Source organism: Vulpes lagopus, chromosome 2 (assembly GCF_018345385.1).
Source record: "Vulpes lagopus strain Blue_001 chromosome 2, ASM1834538v1, whole genome shotgun sequence".
NCBI lineage: Eukaryota > Metazoa > Chordata > Mammalia > Carnivora > Canidae > Vulpes > Vulpes lagopus.
In genome coordinates this window covers 71,523,003-71,545,172 of record NC_054825.1, presented here as the reverse complement: position 1 = coordinate 71,545,172, position 22,170 = coordinate 71,523,003, and the positions used below count along the sequence as shown (strand labels likewise).

Below are 22,170 nucleotides of genomic sequence, written 5' to 3'. Positions count from 1 at the left end.
ATTTATGATAGTCACAGAGAGAGAGAGAGAGGCAGAGATACAGGCAGAGAGAGAAGCAGGCTCCATGCACCGGGAGCCCGACGTGGGATTCGATCCCGGGTCTCCAGGATCGCGCCCTGGGCCAAAGGCAGGCGCCAAACCGCTGCGCCACCCAGGGATCCCAATTTTTTATTTTGAAGAAAATTTCAGAGCAACAGAGAATTTGCAAATGTAGTATAATAAAAAAATAGTATAATTATCTCTCATAAACCTTTTCACCTTTGTTAACACTTTGCCACATTTCTCCTGCTCAATTTTTTTAATGTATATATAACATGACATCTATGGTTTTACCCATTCCTAAGTATATGGCTCAGCGGAATTAAGTACATTCACATTGTTATGCAACCATCACCACCATCCATCTCCAGAATTTTTTCATCTTCCCAAACTAAAACTCTATATGCATTAAACACTTACTCCTTACTGCCCCACCCCTAACCCTACCACCCCCGGCAATCACCATGCTACTTTCTGTCTCTAAATTTAACGACTCTAGGTACTTCGTATAAATGGATTCACACAATATTTGTCCTTTTGTGTCTGGCTTATTTCATTTGACATAATGTCCTCAAGATTCATCCATGTTGTAATTTTAAAAGCATGTGTCAGAATTTCTTTCCCTATTAAGGCTGAATAATACTCTTTTTCTTTTTCTTATGATTGTACTTGTTTATTCATAAGAGATACAGAGAGAGACACAGAAAGGCAGAGACATAGGCAGAGGAAGAAGCAGACTCCCTGCAGGGAACCCAATGCAGGACTGGATCCCAGCACTCCAGATCACGACCTAAGCCAAAGGCAGATGCTCAACCACTGAGCCACCCAGGCGCCCAAGGCTGAATAATATTCTATTGTATGTATTATCACATTTTTTTAAAAAGACTTTACTTACTGCCCCCTTTCAGCTAGATTCATTTTCCAGACAGCCAATCAGCCAACCGTAGGCCTTCTTATTAGCCAGAGTTTCTCTAAAACACAAAAATACCGAGCACAGTTGTGACTGCAGTATTAGCTGCAGTTTTCTGCCTTCCACCTTCTCAGATTTTAAACTGAAGAGTTTAACTCCACTAGGAGCCACTTACCTGGAAACAGTTGTGGTAAGGGAAAGGAGGTAGAACATTTGCCCATCTGAATACTGATGGAAATTGCCATCCACCCCCTGGTTTATTCCTTTTTTTTTTTTTACAGGTATTAAAATCTCCATATCCTGGTAGCATCTCCCCTCTACTTTACGTCTCTACCAAGCTTTCTGTTTTCCTTCCTTCCAAATTCCACTTTCTCCATACCAGTAACTCCAATCTTGTGCAATCTGGCTTCAATTTCCATAAACCCAGTGCCTAGCACAATTCCAAGCACCAAGCAACTACTCTAAAAATGTTTGTTAATAACCAATTCTGAAAATTTCTTGTCAAATCACCTCATTAGCTTTGACTTTTATAGTGTATGATGGTGTCGCTGAGTCCCTCCTCTTTAAGATTCTCATTCTATGACTTCAGAGTTTCTGGCTCTCCTCAGCTTTCTTTCTTTTTCTTTTTTCTTTTTTTTTAAGATTTTATTTATTTATTCGTGAGAGACATGGAGAGAGAGAGGCAGAGACATAGGCAGAGAGAGAGGCAGGCTCCAGGCTCCATGCAGGGAGCCCGATGTGGGACTCGATCCCACGACCCCAGGATCACGACCCAAGGCAGACACTCAACTGTTGAGCCACTCAGATGTCCCATCAGCTTTCTTTCCAATCCATAACTCCCTGGAATCTAGTACTACAGGAAGAAAATTAAGAATGGTACCAGCATGCCACTGCATGGATGGAACTTGAAAACATTATGCTAAGTGAAATATGCCAGACCTAAAAAGACAAATATTGTATGATTCTGCTTAAATGATGTACCTAGAATAGGCATATTCATAGAAACTGAAAGTAGACTAGTGGTTTCTGGAAGTTGTGGGAAGGGAGGAAAAGGAGAATTATTGTTTAATGGGTATAGAGTTGCAGTTTGGGAAGATGAAAAAGTTCTGGAGATGTATGGTAGTGATGGTTGCACAAGGCGAATGTACTTAATGCTACTAGACTGTACCCTAAAAAATATTTAAAATGGGGCACCTAGCTGGCTCAGTCAGTGGAGCATGAGACCCTTGATCTTGGGGTTGTGAGTTCCAGCACCACATGTGTGGAGGTTACTTAAAAAATATATGTCTTTTAATAAAATCTTTTTTAAAATGTCTAAAATAGGAAAGTTTATATGTATTATACTATAATTCTTTAAGAGGGGCACCTGGATAGCTCAGTTGCCTAAGCATCCGACTCTTGATTTTGGGTCAGGTCATGATCTTGGGATTGTAGGATGCATCAACTCTGTGATGCGTGTGGAGCCTGCTTGGGTTTCTCTTGCTCCCTCTCCCTCTGCTCCTCTCCCACCAACCCTGCACATGCACATGCTCTCTCTTTATCTCTCTCTCTCTCTCTCTTTTTTTTTTTTTTTCTCTCTCTCTCTCTTTAAAAAAAAAAAGTTGGGATCCCTGGGTGGCACAGCGGTTTAACGCCTGCCTTTGGCCCAGGGCGCGATCCTGGAGACCCGGGATCGAATCTCAGGTCGGGCTCCCAGTGCATGGAGCCTGCTTCTCCCTCTGCCTATGTCTCTGTCTCTCTCTCTCTCTGTGTGTGACTATCATAAATAAATAAAAATTTAAATAAATAAATAAACAGTTTTTTAATGAGACAACACTAAATTTCAGTATTTAAAGATGTACACGTAGGTCACAAAAATAATATAACAAAGAAATGATATGATTGTAATAAAAGTCAAGACTAGTGGTTAATTTTAGAGGGGATAGCGGGGTTTTAACTCTTTAAGAGGCAAGTCAGGTGCTTGTAAATGTTCTATTTTTATTACTAGGGGCATTAACAGGTATACTATTTATCATTTATATCTTTATATGTTTATATTTTATTCATTTTTATGTGTGTTATATTTCACAACAAAGATGACTTAAAATGAATAAATGTCATTGATGCTAAAACTGGCAATGTGGTGGAAAAGAGGGTATTTACATAGTTTCAAGTGTATTGAATTTGAGACTAAAATGTATTGAATTATTAAAACAGGAAGTAGTACATTTGCAATGACAAAAATTTGGTATTCACCAACCTAACCAAGTGATTCCAGTTAACATCATCATAGTGGAACAAAATACCATTTTGTGTCACTTGGTATGATGCACTGAGAAGGACATAACAATTATCTTAATTGTATTCCTGTCAAAAATTCAGGAATTTTTGAGGGTACCTGGGTGGCTCAGTGGTTGACTGCCTGCCTTCGGCCTAGGACATGATCCTGGAGTCCTGGGATCAAGTCCCACGTTGGGCTCCCTGTATGGAGCCTGCTTCTCTCTCTGCCTATGTCTCTGCCTCTCTCTCTATGTGTCTCATGAATAAATAAATAAAATCTTAAAAAAATATATTCATTACCTGAATATGACCCTGAGGAGACACCAGATAAGCCTAAATTGATGGATGCTATATAAATAACCAGCCCATATTCTGCAAGGAGAGAGAGTGGGGAGGGGGTGATGCCAAGATCAAGAATGACAAAGAAAGACTGAGGAACTGATTCAGATTTGAGTAGATGAAGAATATAAGACACAAGACTGTCAAATGCAACATGTAATTCAGAACTGGACCCTGGACAAGAACTAGGTTTTCCTTCTGCTGTAAAAAACTATAATGGAAGCATTGATGATAGCTGAATAAGGTCTGTAGATCATATAATAATATTGAATTAATGTTATTTTCCTGATCTTGTGATTATGTGAAAAGAAAGAAAGAAAGAAAGAAAAAAGAGAAGAAAGAAAGAAAAAAAAGAAGAAGAAAGAAAGAAAGAAAGAGAAGAAAGAAAGAAGAAAGAAAGAAAGAAAGAAAGAAAGAAAGAAAGAAAGAAAGAAAGAAAGAAAGAAAGAAAGAGAGAAAGAAAGAAAAAAAGAGAGACTGGTACCAAATTATCCAAGATTGAAGCTGACCAGGGATGGTACTAACCAAAACTACAAGAAAAGTTTACCTGCACCCAACATAGGAATAGGATGAGAGCAAGAAAAGGAATATTTTTAGAGCCTTTGGAAACTGCTAGGAATGACAGCCAGGATAGTAGAAGATGAGAAAAGTCATCTTGCAGATTAAAACAAAACAAAAAAAAAAAAAACCCAGCTACTCCTAAACTCTTAAGTCCCCATGGGGAGAATGTTCTGGGGCTGAGAAATATAAGATTCTTCTTTTTTGTATATATAAAACACATATAATATATATAATATATATATTCTTCTTATATGCAAAACACTTCAGTGGACAAGGACACCAAGCTGATTCCTATTCATGAATGGGTTGCTGAACCATGAAATGTTTACCTCTGAGGGAAGTGTATGTATACATTTTTTAAAAGATTTTATTAAAAAAATAATAATAAATAAATAAATAAATAAATAAATAAATAAATAAAGATTTTATTTAGGGCAGCCCGGATCGCTCAATGGCTTAGCGCCACCTTTGGTTCAGGGCATAATCCTGGAGACCGGGATCGAGGCCCATGTCGGGCTTCCTGCATGGAGCCTGCTTCTCTTTCTGCCTGTGTTTCTACCTCTATCTCTCTCTGTCTCTCATGGATGAATAAATGAAATCTTTAAAAAAAAATAAAGATTTTATTTATTCATTCATAAGAGAGAGAGAGAGACAGAGAGAGAGGCAGAGAGACAGGCAGAGGGAGAAGAGGCTTCACGCAGGAAGCCTGATGTGGGACTCTATCCCGGGTCTCCAGGATCATGTCCTGGGCAGAAGGCAGGCGCTAAACCACTGAGCCACCCAGGGATCCCCCATATGTGTATATTTAAAATCACGTATACAGTGCTGATTTTTTTATCCTACTCTCTATATCACTATGTCATATCACCCTTCATTGCACTCTAGGTCACTTCACTCATCTCCCCTCTGCACTGTTTTTTAAATTATTATTTTAAAAAGATTTTTATTTATATATTTGAGGAGTACAGGAGAAGGGTCAGAGGGAGAGAGAGGGAGGAGTAAAGAATCTTATGCAGACTCTGCACTGAGCACAAAACCCGACGTAGGGCTCTACCTCACATCCTTGAGATCATGACCTGAGCTGACCAAGAGTCGGATGCTTGACCAACTGAACCACACAGAATCCCTTTAATTATTATTTTAATTCCAGTATGGTTAATACACAGTGTTAAATTAGTTTCTGGTGTACAATATAGTGATTCAACAGTTCTATACATTATTAAGTGCTCATCAAGATAAGTGTACTCTTACTCTCCTTCACCTATTTCACCCATCCCCCCACCCACCTCTTCTCTGATAACCATTTGTTCTCTATAGTTAAGAGTCGGCTTTTGTGGTTTGTCTCTTTTTTCTTTTGTTTCTTAAATTCCACATGAGTGAAATTATATGGTACTTGTCTTTTTGTAACTTATTTTGCTTAGCATTATACTGTCTAGCTCCATCTATGTTGTTGCAAATGTCAAGATTTCATCATTTTTTATGGCTGAATATTTCATTATATGTATGCATATATATGTATATTTATATATATATATATACCATCTCTTCTTTATTCATTCATCGATGGACATTGGAGCTGCTTCTATAATTTGGCTATTGTAAATAATGCTGCATTAAACATAGAGGTGCAGGCAGCCCCAGTGGCCCAGCGATTTAGCGCTGTCTTCAGCCCAGGGTGTGATCCTGGAGACCGGAGATCGAGTCCCACATCAGGCTCCCTGTGTCTGTGTCTCTGCCTCTCTCTCTGTGTCTGTGTCTCTTATGAATAAATTAATAAAATCATAAATAAATAAATAAAATTAACATAAAGGTGCATATATCTTTTCAAATTAGTGTTTCATATTCCTTAGGTAAATACCCAGTAGCAGAATTACTGAATCATATGGTAATTTTTCTTATTTGTTTACTTGGCAGAGAGCGAGCGAGCGAGAGAGACAGAGAGAGACAGAGCACAAGCAGGGGAAGCAGAAGAGGGAGAGGGAGAAGCAGGCTCTCTACTGAGCAGGGAGCCCAATGTGGGGCTAGATCCCAGGATATTGGATCATGACTTGAGCCAAAGGCAGATGCTTAACTGGCTGAGCCACCCAAGTGCTCCGATTATATGGTAATTCTATTTTTAGTTTTTTGAGAAAACTCCAGTTTGCATTCCCATTGACAGTACACAAATATTCCTTTTTCTCCACATCCTTGTCAACACTTGTTCCGTGTGTTTTTTATTTTAGCCATTCTGACAGGTGTGAGGTGATATTGCATTGTGGTTTGATTTGCATTTTCCTGTTGATGAGTGATGTTGAACATCTTTTCATGTGTCTGTTGGCCATCTGTATGTCTTTTTTGGAGAAATGTCTGTTCATGACTTCTGCCCATTTCTAATTGGATTATTTGGTTTGGTGTTGAGTTTATAAGTTCTTTATATATTTTAGATGCTAATCTTTTACTGGTATGTCATTTGCAAATATCTTCTCTATTTCAGTAGGTTGCCTTTTTTTTCTTTTTTAAAGATTTTATTTATTTGGGCAGCCCAGGTGGCTCAGAGGTTTACCGCCACCTTCAGCCCAGGGCCTGATCCAGGAGACCCAGGATGGAGTCCCACGTTAGGCTCCCTGCATGGAGCCTGCTTCTCCCTCTGCCTGTGTCTCTGTCGCTCTCTCTCTCATTAATAAATAAATAAAATCTTTAAAAAAAAAAGATTTTATTTTTTCATGAGAAATACAAAGAGAGAGAGAGAGAGGTACAGAGGCACAGACAGGGGAGAAGCAGGATACCCGAATGACACTATTCTTGCTCCATGGTGGTAAGTGGAAGGAGAGCAATGTATAAAGATGATTAAGATATAGTTCCCACAAGGTGCCTGGGTAGCTCAGTGTTTAAATGTCTAACTCTTAATTTCAGCTCAGGTCATGATCTCAGGGTCATGAGACTGAGCCTCGCCTCCATTCCACACTCAGCGGGGAGTCTGAGAGTGTCTCTCTCTCGCTCTCGCTCTCTCTCTCCCTCTGCTCCTCCCTCCACTTCTCTCTCTCTCTCTCTCTCTCTCTCTCTCTCTCTCTCGTCTCTCAAATAAATAAATAGGGATGCCTGGGTGGCTCAGCAGTTGAGCTTCTGCCTTTGGCTCAGGGCATGATCCTTGGGTCCTGAGATTGAGTCCCGCTTCAGGCTCCCTGCTGGGAGCCTGCTTATCCCTCTGCCTATGTCTTTGCCTCTCTCTGTGTGTGTCTCTCATGAATAAATAAAGTCTTTAAAAAATTTTTTTTGAAAGAGAGAGAGTGAGAGAGAGATCACAGAGGGAATGGAAGAGGAAGAACCAGACTTGCCACTGAGCCTGGAACCTGATCTAGGACTTGATCCCAGGACCCTGAGATCATGACCTGAGCTGAAGGCAGAGGCTTAACTGACTGAGGCACTAAGGCACCCCAATAAGTAAACCTTAAAAAAATAGAATTCCCACATATAGGGAACTTATAATTTATAGAGAGGATACGATATGTATACAAATAACTATAATACAAGATGCTATAAAAGTGCTGTAGGAGTTCAGAGAAGAAAGAAATCAAAAGAAATAACTTAAATCATGTTTATAGTGATTATTTATTGAGCATTTACTATGTTTATTCTTGATATTTTTTTTAAATCTCATCCAGCCTCATTGCTATAAATGTCATCTGTACATTAATGACTACCAACTTTATATCTCCAAACCACACTCTCACCCAAATCCCAAACTTACATATCTAACTACCTATTCAATAACTCCATTTGGACATTCAAATGACATCTCATACTCAATATGCTTAAAATTTAAGTCATCTTTTCTTTTTTTTTTTTTTAAACATTTTATTTATTTATTCACAGAGACACAGAGAGAGACAGGCAGAGACACAGGCAGAGGGAGAAGCAGGCTCCATGCAGGGAGCCCGATGTGGGACTCGATCCCGGGTCTCCGGGATCACGCCCTGGTCTGGAGGCAGCGCTCAACCCACTGAGCCACCAGGGCTGCCCTAAGTCATCTTTTCTACTAAACCTGCTCCACTTGCAGTCTTCCCCATCTCAGTGATGGGGATGAAACTTCATCCTTCCTGTTGCTTATAACAAAAAGCTTGGAGGGAAACCTGGGTGGCTCAGCAGTTGAGCATCTGCCTTTGGCTCAGGTCATGATCCCAGGGTCCTGGGATCCAGTCTCGAATCAGGCTCCCCTCAGGGAGCCTGCTTCTCCCTCTACCTATGTTTCTGCCTCTCTCCGTGTGTCTCTCAAGAATAAATAAATAAAATCTTTTTAAAAAATAGCTTAGAAATATTTTTTTTGTTTTCCATAGAAGAAGAAAATAAATAATCCAGGTTCTTATCAACCAACTTCAACAATTACCAACAAATATCCAATCTTGGGGGTGCCTGAGTGGCTCAGCCGGTTAGGCATGCTCTGTTCATGATCCCAGGGTCCTGGAATCCAGCCCCCTGTCCAGCTCTGTGCTCCGCAGGGAGTTTGCTTCTCCATCTGCCCCTCCCCCTGCTTGTAAGCATATGCTCTCTCTCAAATAAGTAAATAAAATCTTTAAAAAAAAAAAAATCTTGTTTCATCAATATTCCTTCCCCTTTCCCAACTGATTTTTTAAAATATTTTATTTATCTATTCATGAGAGACACACACACACAGAGAGAGAGAGAGAGAGAGAGAGAGAGAGGCAGAGACACAGGCAGAGGGAGAAGCAGGCTCCATGCACCGGGAGCCCGACGTGGGATTCGATCCCTGGTCTCCAGGATCACGCCCTGGGCCAAAGGCAGGCGCTAAACCGCTGCGCCACCCAGGGATCCCATATTAATGATGTTTTAAAAGATTCTCTATTTTACACACAAATTCAAGTATTTCTGGATGAAATTATATATCTGGAATTTGCTTTAAAATAATCAGTTGGGGGGATGCCTGGGTGGCTCAGCAGTTTAGCGCTTGCCTTGGCCCAGGGCATGGTCCTGGGTTCCTGGGATGGAGACCCGCGTCAGGCTCCCTGCATGGAGCCTGCTTCTCCCTCTGCCTGTGTCTCTGCCTCTCTCTCTCTGTGTGACTATCATAAATAAATACAAAAAAAAATTGTAAAACATCATTAATACATACAAAGAAAATTAACAGTAATTTCTTAATGTTATCAAATATGTAGTGTTCTAATTTCTCCAATTGTCTCTCTTTCTTTTTTATTTTTTTTTATTTTTTGCAATTCCAAAACAAGATTTACACATTGCATTTGGATGATTCTTTTCTTAGCTATCTTTTAATCTGTAAATCCTCCCTCATTAAAAAAAAAAAATTTTACTTATTTGACAGGGGGAGAGAGCACAAGCAGGGGGAGCAGGAGAGGGAGAAGCAGGCTCTCTGCTGAGCAAGGAACCTGATGTAGGGCTCAATCCCATGACCCCAGGATTATGACCTGAGCCAAAGGCAGATGCTCAACCAACTGAGCCACCCAGGTGCCCCAATCCTCCCTCATTTTTATTTCCTGCAATTTATATATATATATAAAGATTTTATTTATTATTCATGAGAGACAGAGAGAGAGGCAGAGACACAGGCAGAGGGAGATGCAGGCTCCCTGTGGGAGCCCAATGTGGGATTTGTTTGTTTGTTTGTTTGTTTGTTTAAGATTTTATTTATTTATTCATAGAGATGCAGAGAGAGAGAGAGAGAGAGAGAGAGAGAGAGAGGCAGAGAGAAAAGCAGGCTCCATGCAAAGAGCCTGACGTGGGACTCGATCCAGGGTCTCCAGATCACGCCCTGGGCTGCAGGCAGCGCTAAACTGCTGCGCCACCGGGGCTGCTCCCAATGTGGGATTTGACCCCAGGACCCTGGGACCACGACGTGAGCCAAAGGCAGACGCTCAACCACTGAGCCATTCAGGTGTCCCTGCCATTTATATATTTGTTGATGAAACTAGGTCATTTGTTCTGTAAAATTTCCAGCACTGTGGATTTTTTTTATTGCATCCCTGTGGTGTCATCTGACGTATTTCTTTGTCTCTTCTTATTTCCTATAAATGGGCAGTTAGATATACTTGCTATGATTTATGCTCCATTTTCTTTTTTTTGGCAAGAATATTTCATAAGTGCTATCATTTACGTCCTATTGCATCTTATCAGAAGACATATAACATCTGGTTGAATGTATTTTTACTTTGTTAAAATTGATAAATAGACTCAAATGTAACATTTGATAGTAACTATTTTTTTACTTGATAGTTTAGCAGTCATTGGTAATCATTACCTAGCTGCACTATTTCACTAAGAGATGCAAAAGAGTGATATTCTAATTTTAACATGCTGTCTTCATTTACTAGCTGGAATTCTTTTATAAGTAAGAACTTTTCCTTCATCAAATATTTGATTACCTAAGGAAAGGCAGGATAAATGGCTTGATTCTTTCTTTTGATTTACTAGTTTTCAAATTAATGACTTGAGATTCTCTACATAATAGGGAATAGTTCCCCAAATAATGAAATTCCTTAGCATACTCCCAAGATGACCAGTGAGATTTTTGTTTTTACTGCCACTATGAACTCATGGATTTTAACACAATTGGTGTATTCAATATACTGCAGTTATTGTTCATTTTGAAATGCATATTGTCACATTTTTGGACTGTGGAAATCCCTTCAGATTAGGTCCAGAGTCCTTTTATTATGATTCCACTGGTCTTTGGTAGGTTCCCTGTTTTCTGTTATAATAAGATGTTCCAGGTTCATCTTGTTTGTTTCATACTCCAGATCTGGAATCAGATGCTTCTTTTCTAAGAAGCCTTAGTTCATTTTAGTAGTAAATGACATTTAAAGACCACAATTTGGATGGTTGGAAAGCTTATTGCTAACATTGGATTGGTCATTGTTTTTGCTTTTTCCAATTAAATTTTAAAATTTCAGGGTTTTTACCCAAGTTTCTTGATTTTATATTTGTATCTCTCTTATGATCAACATCTTAGTTCCTGGTAAAGTTAACATAATTTGCTTTATTCTGTTCTCTCTCTATATCTATATATAGATGTTTCAGAAAAAATACCAATATTATCACTAATGAGACAATTAATGAAAACAGTTTAACACTTCTTTGCAGTTTATTTTTTCCTTGGGATACATCTCATTAAAAATGTACAGTTAAGACTAATGCTACATGGATGAATCTTGGAGACATTATGCTAAGGGAAATAAGCCAATCACAAAAAGACAAATACTATATGATTCCACTTCTTTGATGCACTTATATACCTTATATATTTATATAGAGTAGTAAAAATAATAGAGGTGGAAAGTAGAATGGTGACTGCTAGGATCTGGTTGCGGGAATGGGTTGCTGTTATTTAATGGGTATAGAGTTTCTGGGGGTTTTGTTTTTGTTTTTTTAAGATTTTACTTATTTATTCACGAGAGACACAAAGAGAGAGGCAGAGACATAGGTAGAGGAAGAACAAGGGTTCCTGCAGGGAGCCTGGATCCCAGGATCACACCCCGAGCCGAAGGTAGATGCTCAACCACTGAGCCACAGGTGCCCCCAAGAGTTTCTGTTTTATGAGGTAAAAAGAGGAATAGAGATGGATAGTGGTGATGGTTGCACAACAGTATGAATGTATTTAGTATCACTGAACTATGTACTGAAAATTGACTATAATGGGAAAAAATTGCTATAATGGTAAATTTTATGTGTATTTTATTTTAACGATTTATTTATTTATTTGACAGAAAGAGAAAGAGCAAGCACAAGCAGGGGGAGCAGCAGAGGGAGAGGGAAACACAGGCTTACCGCTGAGCAGGGTACGCAATGTGGGGCTCCATCCCAGGGTCCTGGGATCATGACCTGAGCCGAAGGCAGATGCTTACCTGACTGAGCCACCCAGGCACCCCTAGTATGTAGTCTTTTATAGTCAGCTTCTTTTATTCAACATAACAGTTTTGACATTCATTCAAGACATTGCATGCATTAGTAGTTCATTCTTTTTTATTGCTCAGTAGTATTCTATCGTATATATGTTCCACATTTTGTCAGTTCTCCTATTTATGGATATTTGGGTTGTTTTAAGACCATTATAAACAAAGCTGCTATGAATATTCATTAATAGGTCTTTTGTGAACATGTGTTCATTTCTCCTGTGTAGTTATCTAAGAGTGGAACAGCTGGGTCCCAGGATAGGTATTTGCTTAACTTTATATAAATTGCCGGGGGGGGGCGGGGCGTGGGGGCACCTGGGTGGCTCAGACACTTAAGAGTCTGCCTTCAGCTCAGGTCATGCTCTCAGGGTCCTAAGAGTGAGCCCCGCGTCAGGCTCCCTGCTCAGCAGGGAACCTGCTTCTCCCTCTAACCATCCCCCTGCTTGTGTTCTCTCTCTTTATCTCTCTCAAATAAATAAAATCTAAAAAAGAAAAAAAGAAACTGCCAAGGATGCCTGGATAGCTCAGTAGTTGAGTGTTGCCTTTGGCCCAGGTCATGATCCCAGGGTCCCGGGATCAAGTCCCGCATCGGGCTCCCCACAGGGAGCCTGCTTCTCCCTCTGCCTGTGTATCTGCCTCTTTCTATGTGTCTCTCATGAATAGGTTAAAAAATATATAAGAAACTGTCAGTTTTTCAAAAAGTTGTATAATTTTATACTCCCACTAACAACATGAGAAAAATTCAGGTGCTGCACATCTAAGATTTGGTATTGTCATTGTAAAGTAGTATCTCATTGTGTTCTTTAGTAAACATTATAGATCATTTATGTACAATAAAATGTGCTATTATAAGTGTAGCATTTGATAAGTTCAACAAGTGCATGTATGTGTATATGTGTGTGTGGCCACCACTATAGTCAAATATAGAACATTTTCACCACCCCAGAAAGTTCCCTTATGTCCCACACCCCTACCCCCAAACAACCACTTACTTGCTTTCTATCACTGTAGATTAGTTTTTCCCATTCTGGAATTTCATATAAACTTATTGATGCAGTATGTACTTGCAGCAACCATGAAAACACACCACTGAAATCTGCTTCCAGGGAGCACAAATGACTAATGACTCCATCAGCTGCCACTCTGGATCTACCAACACATTTTCACCAAAGCCACACTTTCTGCAGTCTGATCCCAGCCAATGACAGAGCACAGCAGGACTACAAAAGCAGACCTAATGCTGTAATACACGAGATGCCTTCAAGGGGTGCCCTTGACTTGAAGAATTTTTTAAAAATTTTATTTATTTATTCTTGAGAGACACAGAGAGAGAGAGGCAGAGACACAGACAGAAGGAGAAGCAGGCTCCTCACAGGGAGCCTGATGCAGGACTCAATCCCGGGCCCCAGAATCACACCCTGAACCAAAGGCAGACAGACGCTCAACCACTGAGCCACCCAGCCATCCCAAAGACAATTTTTTTTTAAGATAAAAAATTTACTGAAATTTTTTTTTCCTGCGAGGACCTGTTCTTCAGGTACATTTTAATATTCATTAGGTCTTAGGTTAATGGGTACATTAAAACGATAGATTTGCTCATTTTTTTATTTGCTCACATTTTTATTTTTATTTTTTTAAGATGTTATTTATTTATTCACAGAGACACACACAGAGAGAGGCAGAGATACAGGCAGAGGGAGAAGCAGGCTCCATGCAGAGAGCCCGACCTGGGACTCGATCCAGGGTCTCCAGGACCACGCCCTGGGCTGCAGGCGGCGCTAAACCGCTGTGCCACCGGGGCTGCCCTGCTCATATTTTTAAAGATAAAATTGGTGTATGACATTAGTTTCTGGTGTACAACACAATAATTTAATATTTGGGTTTTTTTAAGATTTTATTTTTAAGTAATCTCTATACCTAATGTGGGTCTCAAACTCACAACCCCTATGTCAAGAGTCACATGCTCCACCAATTGAGCCAGCTAGGCACCCCAATAATTTAATATTTGTATATACTACAGTACTTGTATACACTACACTATTTGTAGATATACAAGTAAAACCTTTCAAAAAAAATAAGTAACGGTGTCTAACTTCCAACACTATGTCATGAAAGGGCATTGCAGTTTACTCTTCTCTTTGCTCACTTGCTCTGAGAGAAGCCGGCTGCCATGCCATAAGGGTACTCAAGTAGACCTAGGGAGAAGCCTACCTGAGGAGGAACTGAGGCTTCCTGCCAACAGTCATGTGACTGAGCAATATTGGAAGCAGATATCCAGCCTCAGTCAAGCCTTCAGATTACTGTAAACTCAACCAACAACTTGACCACAACCTCACAAGACACCCTAAGCTAAAATCACTCAACTAATTTGCTCCTGAGTTTCAGGTCCTTAAAAACTATGTGAGATAGTAAATATTTGCTATTTTAAGCTTCTAAATTTTGGGTTGATTTGTTTCAAATTGATAGATAACTGATGTACTCCCCAGATAAATCTCTTACACATCGAATTATGTGTTGGCACTAGTTCTCCAGGAGACCAACTAACAATATTCTTTTGTATTTTGTTTCCTTTGTTCAAAATGATGTTTTTTATTTTTTGTCTAGGTTGTGTACACTTGTACTTTCTTTTATCTTATTAATAGCTGTTTTAAAAAATATTTTGTTTATTTGACAGTGAAAGAAAGAGCATAAGCAGGGGGAGCAGCAGGCAGAGGGAGAAGCCAGCTCCACTGAGCAAAGAGCCTGATGTGGAGCTCAATCCTAGAACCCTGGGATGATGACCTGAGCTGAAGGCAGATACTTAACTGACTGAGCCACCCAGGTGCCCTCTTTTTATCTTTATATTGCATGAAGATACCACAATTTGTTTATTCATTCTCCTATTGATGGACATTTGGGTTGTTTCCAGTTTTTGGCTATTACAAATAAAGCTGCTATAATCAGCCATCACAAGACTTCTTGTGGACACATGTATTTTCACTTCTCTTGGGTAAACGTCCAGGAGTGGAACTACTAAGTCACAGGATAGGTATTTGTTCAATTTTACAAGAAACTTACAAATACTTTTCTAAAGTGGTTATAATATTTTATACTACTGTTAGCAGTATATGAGAGTTCTATTTGTTCCTACTCATGCTAAAATTTGGTGTTATAGGTCTTTTAATTTTTGCCATTTTTGGATGTTAAGTGATAGTGCACTGAGGTTTTAATTTGTATTTCCCCAGGACTAATTATGAGCACTTTTTCCTGTACTTATTGGCCATATATACATCTTCTCTTGTGGCAACCGCTCAAATTGTCCACTTTATAATTGGATTATTTTTTCTTTATTGATGTAGATCTAAAAAATATACTTTGGATCAAATTATTTTCAGATTGGTCATTTTGAGTTAATTTTGGTTCATACTTCTCTAAAACAGTTATATGGCTTCAAAGTCAAATTTACAAAATAAGTTAAATTTTTAAAAGTCTACTTCCCATCCCTGGCTGCTTCACAATCTGCTTCTTCTTTCCTATAGGTAACTTTTTTTTTCTTTTTAAGTTTTTGGTTTATCTTTAGAGTCATTATTTATTCTCTTTCTCATTCTTAATTTGGTCAGACAGGAAATAAGCTGGCTCTACCTTTAAAATACTGTGTGTCTAGAATCCCATCGAGTCTTACCATCTCCACTGACATCACTTAAGTCTGAGTTACATCATTGCTCACCCATTACTTATGGCAAGATCCTGTGACTGGCTTCCCACTTTAGTCCTTACGACATTTACAGTCCATTCTCTCTCTCTCTTTTTAAAAATAATTTATTTATTCATGAGAGAGGCAGAGACATAGGCAAAGACAGAAGCAGGCTCCATGCAGGGAGCCCAATGTGGGACTTAATCCCAGTTCTCCAGGATCACACCCTGGGCTGAAGGCAGATGCTCAACTGCTGAGCCACCCAGGCGTTCCCCTACAGTCTATTCTCAACACAGCAAAGTGACCCTGTAAAAAGTCTAAGCAAACCACACCACTCCTCTTTTATGAGCTTGCATATCTTCCCCATTTCACTCAGAGACAAAACCAAAGTCCAGCAGGGGCACCTGGGTGGCTCAGTTGGTTAAGTGTCCGACTTTTGATTTCAGCTCAGGTCACGATCTCAGAATTGTGAGATCAAGCCCTACCTCAGACGCCACAGTCAGTGGGGATTCCGCTTGAGATTCTTTCTCCTTCTGCCACTCCTCCTACCCCGTACTTGCTCACATGCTCTCTCTCTCTCAAATAAATAAATCTAAAAAAAAAAAAAAAAAAAGGCAGGCCCTTGTGATAGGTCCCCATTATCTCCCTGATCTCATCTCCTATGCTTCTTTCTCTTACTCTTCCACTCCAGCTACAATAGGCTCCAGCTATTCCTTGGGTATACTGGGCATACTGCTACTTTGTACTAGCCATCCTCTCTTTCTACAAGACTCTCCTGCCAGATATCCAAGTGGCTATCCCCCTTATTAACTTCAAGTTTGCTCAAGTCTCATATTCTCAATGAGGCCAACCCTGACCAGCCCATTTACAACTGCAACCTTTCCTGTCCCTTCACCATTCTTTCCCATCACCACTCCCCATCAGCATTCTCAGTCACCCTTTACCTTCTTTTTGGCCACAGCGCTAATCACTTTCTGACATACTATATCATTTACCTCTTTACAATTTTTTTTTTTTTTAATTTATTTATGATAGTCACAGAGAGAGAGAGAGAGGCAGAGACACAGGCAGAGGGAGAAGCAGGCTCCATGCACCGGGAGCCTGATGTGGGATTCGATCCCGGGTCTCCAGGATCGCGCCCTGGGCCAAAGGCAGGCGCCAAACCGCTGCGCCACCCAGGGATCCCTACCTCTTTACAATTTATTATCTGTCTCCCCCACTAGAATGTAAGCTCCACAAGAGCAGGGATCTTCGTGTACTGTGTGTGCTAGCACACAATAAATACTCAATAAATATTACTGAATGAATAAATAAGTAAATGAATTCCAGACATTGTTCTAAGCATATTTAACAGATTGTCCCACTTAATTTTCTTTTTTTAAAAAAAGATTTTATTTATTTACTCATTAGAGACACACAGAGAGAGGCAGAGACATAGGCAGAGAGAGAAGCAGGCTCCATGCAGGGAGCCCAATGTGAGACTTGAACCCAGGACCCCGGGATCATGATCTGTGCCGAAGGCAGACACTAAACCACTGAGCTACCAAGGCAACCCTGTCCCACTTAATTTTCAAAATTGCAATAAGGTGGGATGCAATTATTATAATTTTACAGAAGAGGAAACTAAAGGACAGACAGGATAAGCACCTTGCTCAAGTTCACACAGTTGGCAATTGCAGAAGTCAGTTTCATATAAGCAGCTATGTTTGAGTTCAGTCATACTCCTAAAATCCTTTGTGGAATGAGATGGAATGTTGTTCTACAAAGTAAAACAAAAGGGCAAAGTAAATAAATCACTAAATGAGAATGAAAGTGAACAAAGCATCCAAAGAAAAAGAGACAACCTGAACAGAAAAGATAAGAACAATCGAGGGATAGGGTGCTTGGGCGACTCAGTCAATTAAGTGTTCAACTCCTGGTTTCAGTTCAAGGTCATGATCTCAGGGTCATGAGATTGAACCCCACTTGGATTCTATGCTCAGCATGGAATCTGCTTGAGATTCTCTCTCCCTCTGCTCCTCACCTCACTCTTGTGCACTCTGAAATAAATAAATAAAACCTTAAAAAAAAAAGAAATGACCGAGAAAGGCAAGTGGTTCAGATTAACTGACTAAGGATTAATGCAAAGTATTTGCAAGAGGTAATGTTAAAAAGGGAAGTTAGGGAATATTATAAAGGATCTTCAAGAAAGAGCTAAGAAGGAAAGGAAAAGGTAATTCTGGTCTTGTCATACCCAAGCATTCCTTCAAGGAAAGTAACTCTGTTCTACAAATACCTTTAAAAAATGATGTAGGGGCACCTGAGTGGCTGAGTGGTTGAGCGTCTGCCTTTGGCTCAGGTTGTGATCCTGGGGTCCTGAGATTGAGTCCCACATCAGGCTACCCATAGGCAGCCTGTTTCTCCCTCTGCCTATGTCTCTGCCTCTCTCTGTGTGTCTCTCATGAATAAATAAAATTTTAAAAACTAAAAAAAAAATTTTTAAATGATGTAAAATTTGATTCACACATAGGCATAGGCCTCAAAACTAAGTTACACACTTAGGTTTGGATTATCTTTGCCACCATCATCTCTACTACCACAAGAAAATCCTTTGAGGTTCCTGTAGTAAGAAGTAGCTTTGCTCAGAAGGCTAAAAGAAAATGTTAGCCATAGCCAAACACTAACTTCCACCTTCTGGGGCTAATGGAAGGGATAAGGAAAAAAGGTATCTATAAATGTTTCTTTTTCACTTTTGGGAATTATTTTCTTCAACAAAAGAATGTGGGAAGTGAGAGAGGAAAATGGTAAATATCTTCATTGTCCTTTTGAAATGCTCTGCAGGGAGAAAGTAAATCCAGTGCCTGTGCTTTTCCTGTTACTTAATATTAACAAATAGTAATTAGGAAAATTATCCAACAGATAATTACTCTGGACCTCCTCTGTGTGCCAGATATAGTAATAAATGCAAATTTATCCTCCACCTCAACCTTTTTAGAGATTATTTTACTCAGTGTCTCTGCAGATAAGCCAGCTGTTCACGCTAAGAGGTGACCCCATGGCTGCCGGTATGCATTATGATCATAGTATTTTCCCCAAAAGCCAAGGATAAACCTCTGACACAGCAATCCTGTAATCCAACACGCCTCTGTCTGTGTAAAGAATGCTTTATAGGCAGAACTGAGCACAGAGTGGGAATCTGAGCTGCATGCAGCTCCTTTTGGATATTTTAGTTGATAAAACCATGCAATCCAGCAGAGCAGGCTGGAATTCTGCCAAATGAGCTCAGATCCTCAGAAAAACTAATGACATTCATCAAGCCAGAAGTGAGGGAGGAGTCAGTGTCTTTTCTTTATGAATTATCAGAGCTGGTTTAAGTCCTGTGGAGACCCTAAGCATTAAAAGCATTACAGTGCCCTCCTCTCCCACATACACATAATTCAACATGAGTGCAAGTAATCCTAATAAAGTTCTGATTTGCTCATGAGGACAATGAAATTTTTATTTTATTTTTATCTTTAAAGATTTGACTTATTTATTCATGAGAGACAGAGAGAGAGAGAGAGAGGCAGAGACAAAGGCAGGGGAAGAGGCAGTCTCCATGCAGGGAGCCCAATGGGACTCAATGCTGGGACTCCAAGATCATGCCCTGAGCCAAAGACAGACACTCAACTGCTGAGCCACCCAGGCATCCCAGGACAATGAAATTTTAAAATTTAATTTAAATTTAAATGCCAAATATGAAATTATTTCCAGAAAAAAATTAGGAGATGCCCCTCCTACTTTGTTAAATATGTGCATAATTTACCAATTCCATCATTTATCACTAGATATTGTGAACTGGCAAGGGTCTGAGAATCCCTTAACTGGCTTACACTTAGCCAAGGCTACAATTAATTACCTTTCACACTGTTTAAGATTTACACTGTTTTCTGTTGTGTATTCACTGTAGCGCACACCCAAGAAAAGAGCCTATAATAGTGTCTTCCATTTGCATCCCCTCTAACCTCCCCTTTCAGTGGTAGATCCCTAGTGATCCCTTCTACAATTCAAGGGTCCTTCATCACAAAAAGTTTGAAAAGTATTGGTTGTACTCACTGTATCTGCCAATCCTACATGATAAAAGAGTGTGGAAGAAACTACAGAATAAGGGAGTCCCCACAAGATCATGTTTGGTCATTCCAGTGGTCAGTGGTTATAGTGGGCTCTATAACCACCACACTTTAATGTGTGTTCCTCACAATCATGCATATCACATGTGCCCAATAATCCCTTTGGACCAGTCTTTTTTTTTTTTTTTTTGGACCAGTCTTTGATTGATGACATCCTTTGACTATTAGGCTCCTGCTGCAGCTCACTATTCCTAAACACAAAATAGGTTTTTATATACTTTGCAATTCATGTATATATTTCTTTCATATTTTTATTCAGCTTTCTATGCCTTCTACATATGTACATCAGTGTTTTCTGTCTTGAGTGTTTTAATTCTGGAACATAAATGCTGATGTTAAACTCCACAGTTTTCTTCGTAGAGCCTTTTGCACATGGTGCTGTGTGCCATTTGATGCTTGAAAATATCTTTTTTTTTTTTAATATCTTCTGATAATATGATGATGATACCAGGATCATCATCTAATGGCTGGGATACTGTTAACCAAGGAAAGAGTAGGGTAATTAAGAGATACCTGCAGTCAATCTTTCTATGACATTTTCTGCTTTTAAAAGAACAGCCTGCTGAATGCTCATCGAGCATATATGTGCAATTTTAGTATTATCATAGTCTGCTGTTACAGCTGTAATTAACAAAACCTAATTCCAGCAGGGCCTGAGATCATAGACCTGAATTTGTGCCCTTATCATCTGATCAACGTGTGGTCCCTCCCTATACCATTCAGATCTATTGTCTAGCCTCTTTGTCAGACTTGAAAGCAGAGCCTGTGGTTAACTGCAGCTGACCCTTATACCAAGGCCACGTGCTAGTTAAAGACCTCATCTCTACAGTTGCTATGGAAACTGTCCCCTTCTCCCTACAACCTATTCTGGCTTTCTGCCTCCCGTGGCACTCTTGTCTGATTGCGGAAGAGAAGGCCTGCACATCTCTCCAAGCTTTGCCATTTTCAGATCTGCAAATGGTGGGCTGGAGATGTAGCAGAACATGGCTTCATGTGTCATATAAGGTGAAGCACCACCACCATCTAATGTTCTGCTAGTACTCTTTATTTCTCCTTCTCTGCTACGAAAAGGATTTTCAGGGCCATATCCATTTTTTAAAACTGAGATAAAACTGACAGATATTAGTTTTCAAGTAGGGGCATTCCAAGCCGACTGCAGAGTGGACTGGCTGTTTTGCTGTCACACGTGCTCCATGATAAGGACTAGGGCTGCAGTGAGGTACTTCATATGCAGTCACTGTCTAATCCTCCTCAGGGCCTCGAGAGGAGGGGGATTAGAATTAGGAACTGTACTCCTTTCTACCCTGTACTATCCCCAAAGTATAAGGCAAATGAGAGAGAGAGAAAAAAAAGTGCTGCTGGAGCTCAAGCGTGAAAGACAGGTTCTCTATCTGATACATATGTGTAGAGGATGATTCAGAATCTTGGGTAAAAGAAGATGCTGGAGTGCAGAGTAGGTGATGGGGACACAGAGGAACGGGGGAGGGAAGACCTAACAGCACACATCATACACATCATTTTTACAAGAATGATCTAGTCAGTCATAAAACGGTGGCAGCCTCCTCAGTCCTCTTTCCCATCCCCTGGTTCCTTGGTTTTGAACAGGTCAGCCCTCTTCGGTTCAAACGTCGCCCCTTCTGTTTCGAGAATTCCCCGGAGGAAGTAACACCACTGTCTCCCAAGGTTACCCAACTCACTGTGTCACATTACTGTTGGTTGGGAAGGTCTTTCCTGCGTTTTACTCAAATCCCCCTTGCTGCAGTCTGAGCTCATTGCACTGGAGTCCTGCACTCAGCAGAGATGGAGACCAGCCAACCACTGTCTTCGGAATAACAACTCACCAGGGACTCAGGGCTGGAAGGTCATTCCGTCCCTCCAATCCTGCGCAGCCTTCCTGAGCATTCCCCGGGCCTGGGGCAATGAGGACAAGTCAATCGAGGATGGAATCTGGGACCCCGGCAGGCAGAGACCAAAAAAAAAAAAAAAGTACCAGACAATGACAATACACCGGCACAGATGGAGTCAACCATACAGAGTGGGAAACAGAGAGGAGGGACAACATGGCTCCCCTCAGTGCGGGCGAGGCTGCGGAGCTGCCAGACAGGACTCATCCGGGAAGCATCCTAACTAGAAGCTTCTTCCGGCGCCGAGGCAACCGACTCGCCCTCCACCCGCTCCCTCAGAGCCCCACCCCTGCCCCAGTCCGGGTGGGAGCGCCCTGAGGAAAAGGAAAGGGGGACGGCAGGGGCAGCCGCCACCCCGCGGCCGCCGGCGTCTGCAGGGCCGGAGCTTCGCCGCCCGAGCCCGCCCCTGCGGCGCCAGGGCTCCACCCCCTGGCAGGCA

At 40.6% G+C, this 22,170-nt stretch overlaps 1 protein-coding gene across 2 annotated transcripts in view; it reads right to left on the bottom strand.

Annotated features, from left to right (window-relative positions):
* TP53BP1 (tumor protein p53 binding protein 1) overlaps nucleotides 1-22,033 on the bottom strand; it is a 97,378-nt gene extending 75,345 nt beyond the window's left edge. For both annotated transcript variants that reach the window (XM_041744293.1, XM_041744294.1), the window contains exon 1: nucleotides 21,669-22,033. The gene's annotated coding sequence lies outside the window, so the exon portion shown is untranslated. The remainder of the gene's footprint in view (nucleotides 1-21,668) is intronic.
* Between the last annotated feature and the right edge of the window lie 137 nt (nucleotides 22,034-22,170).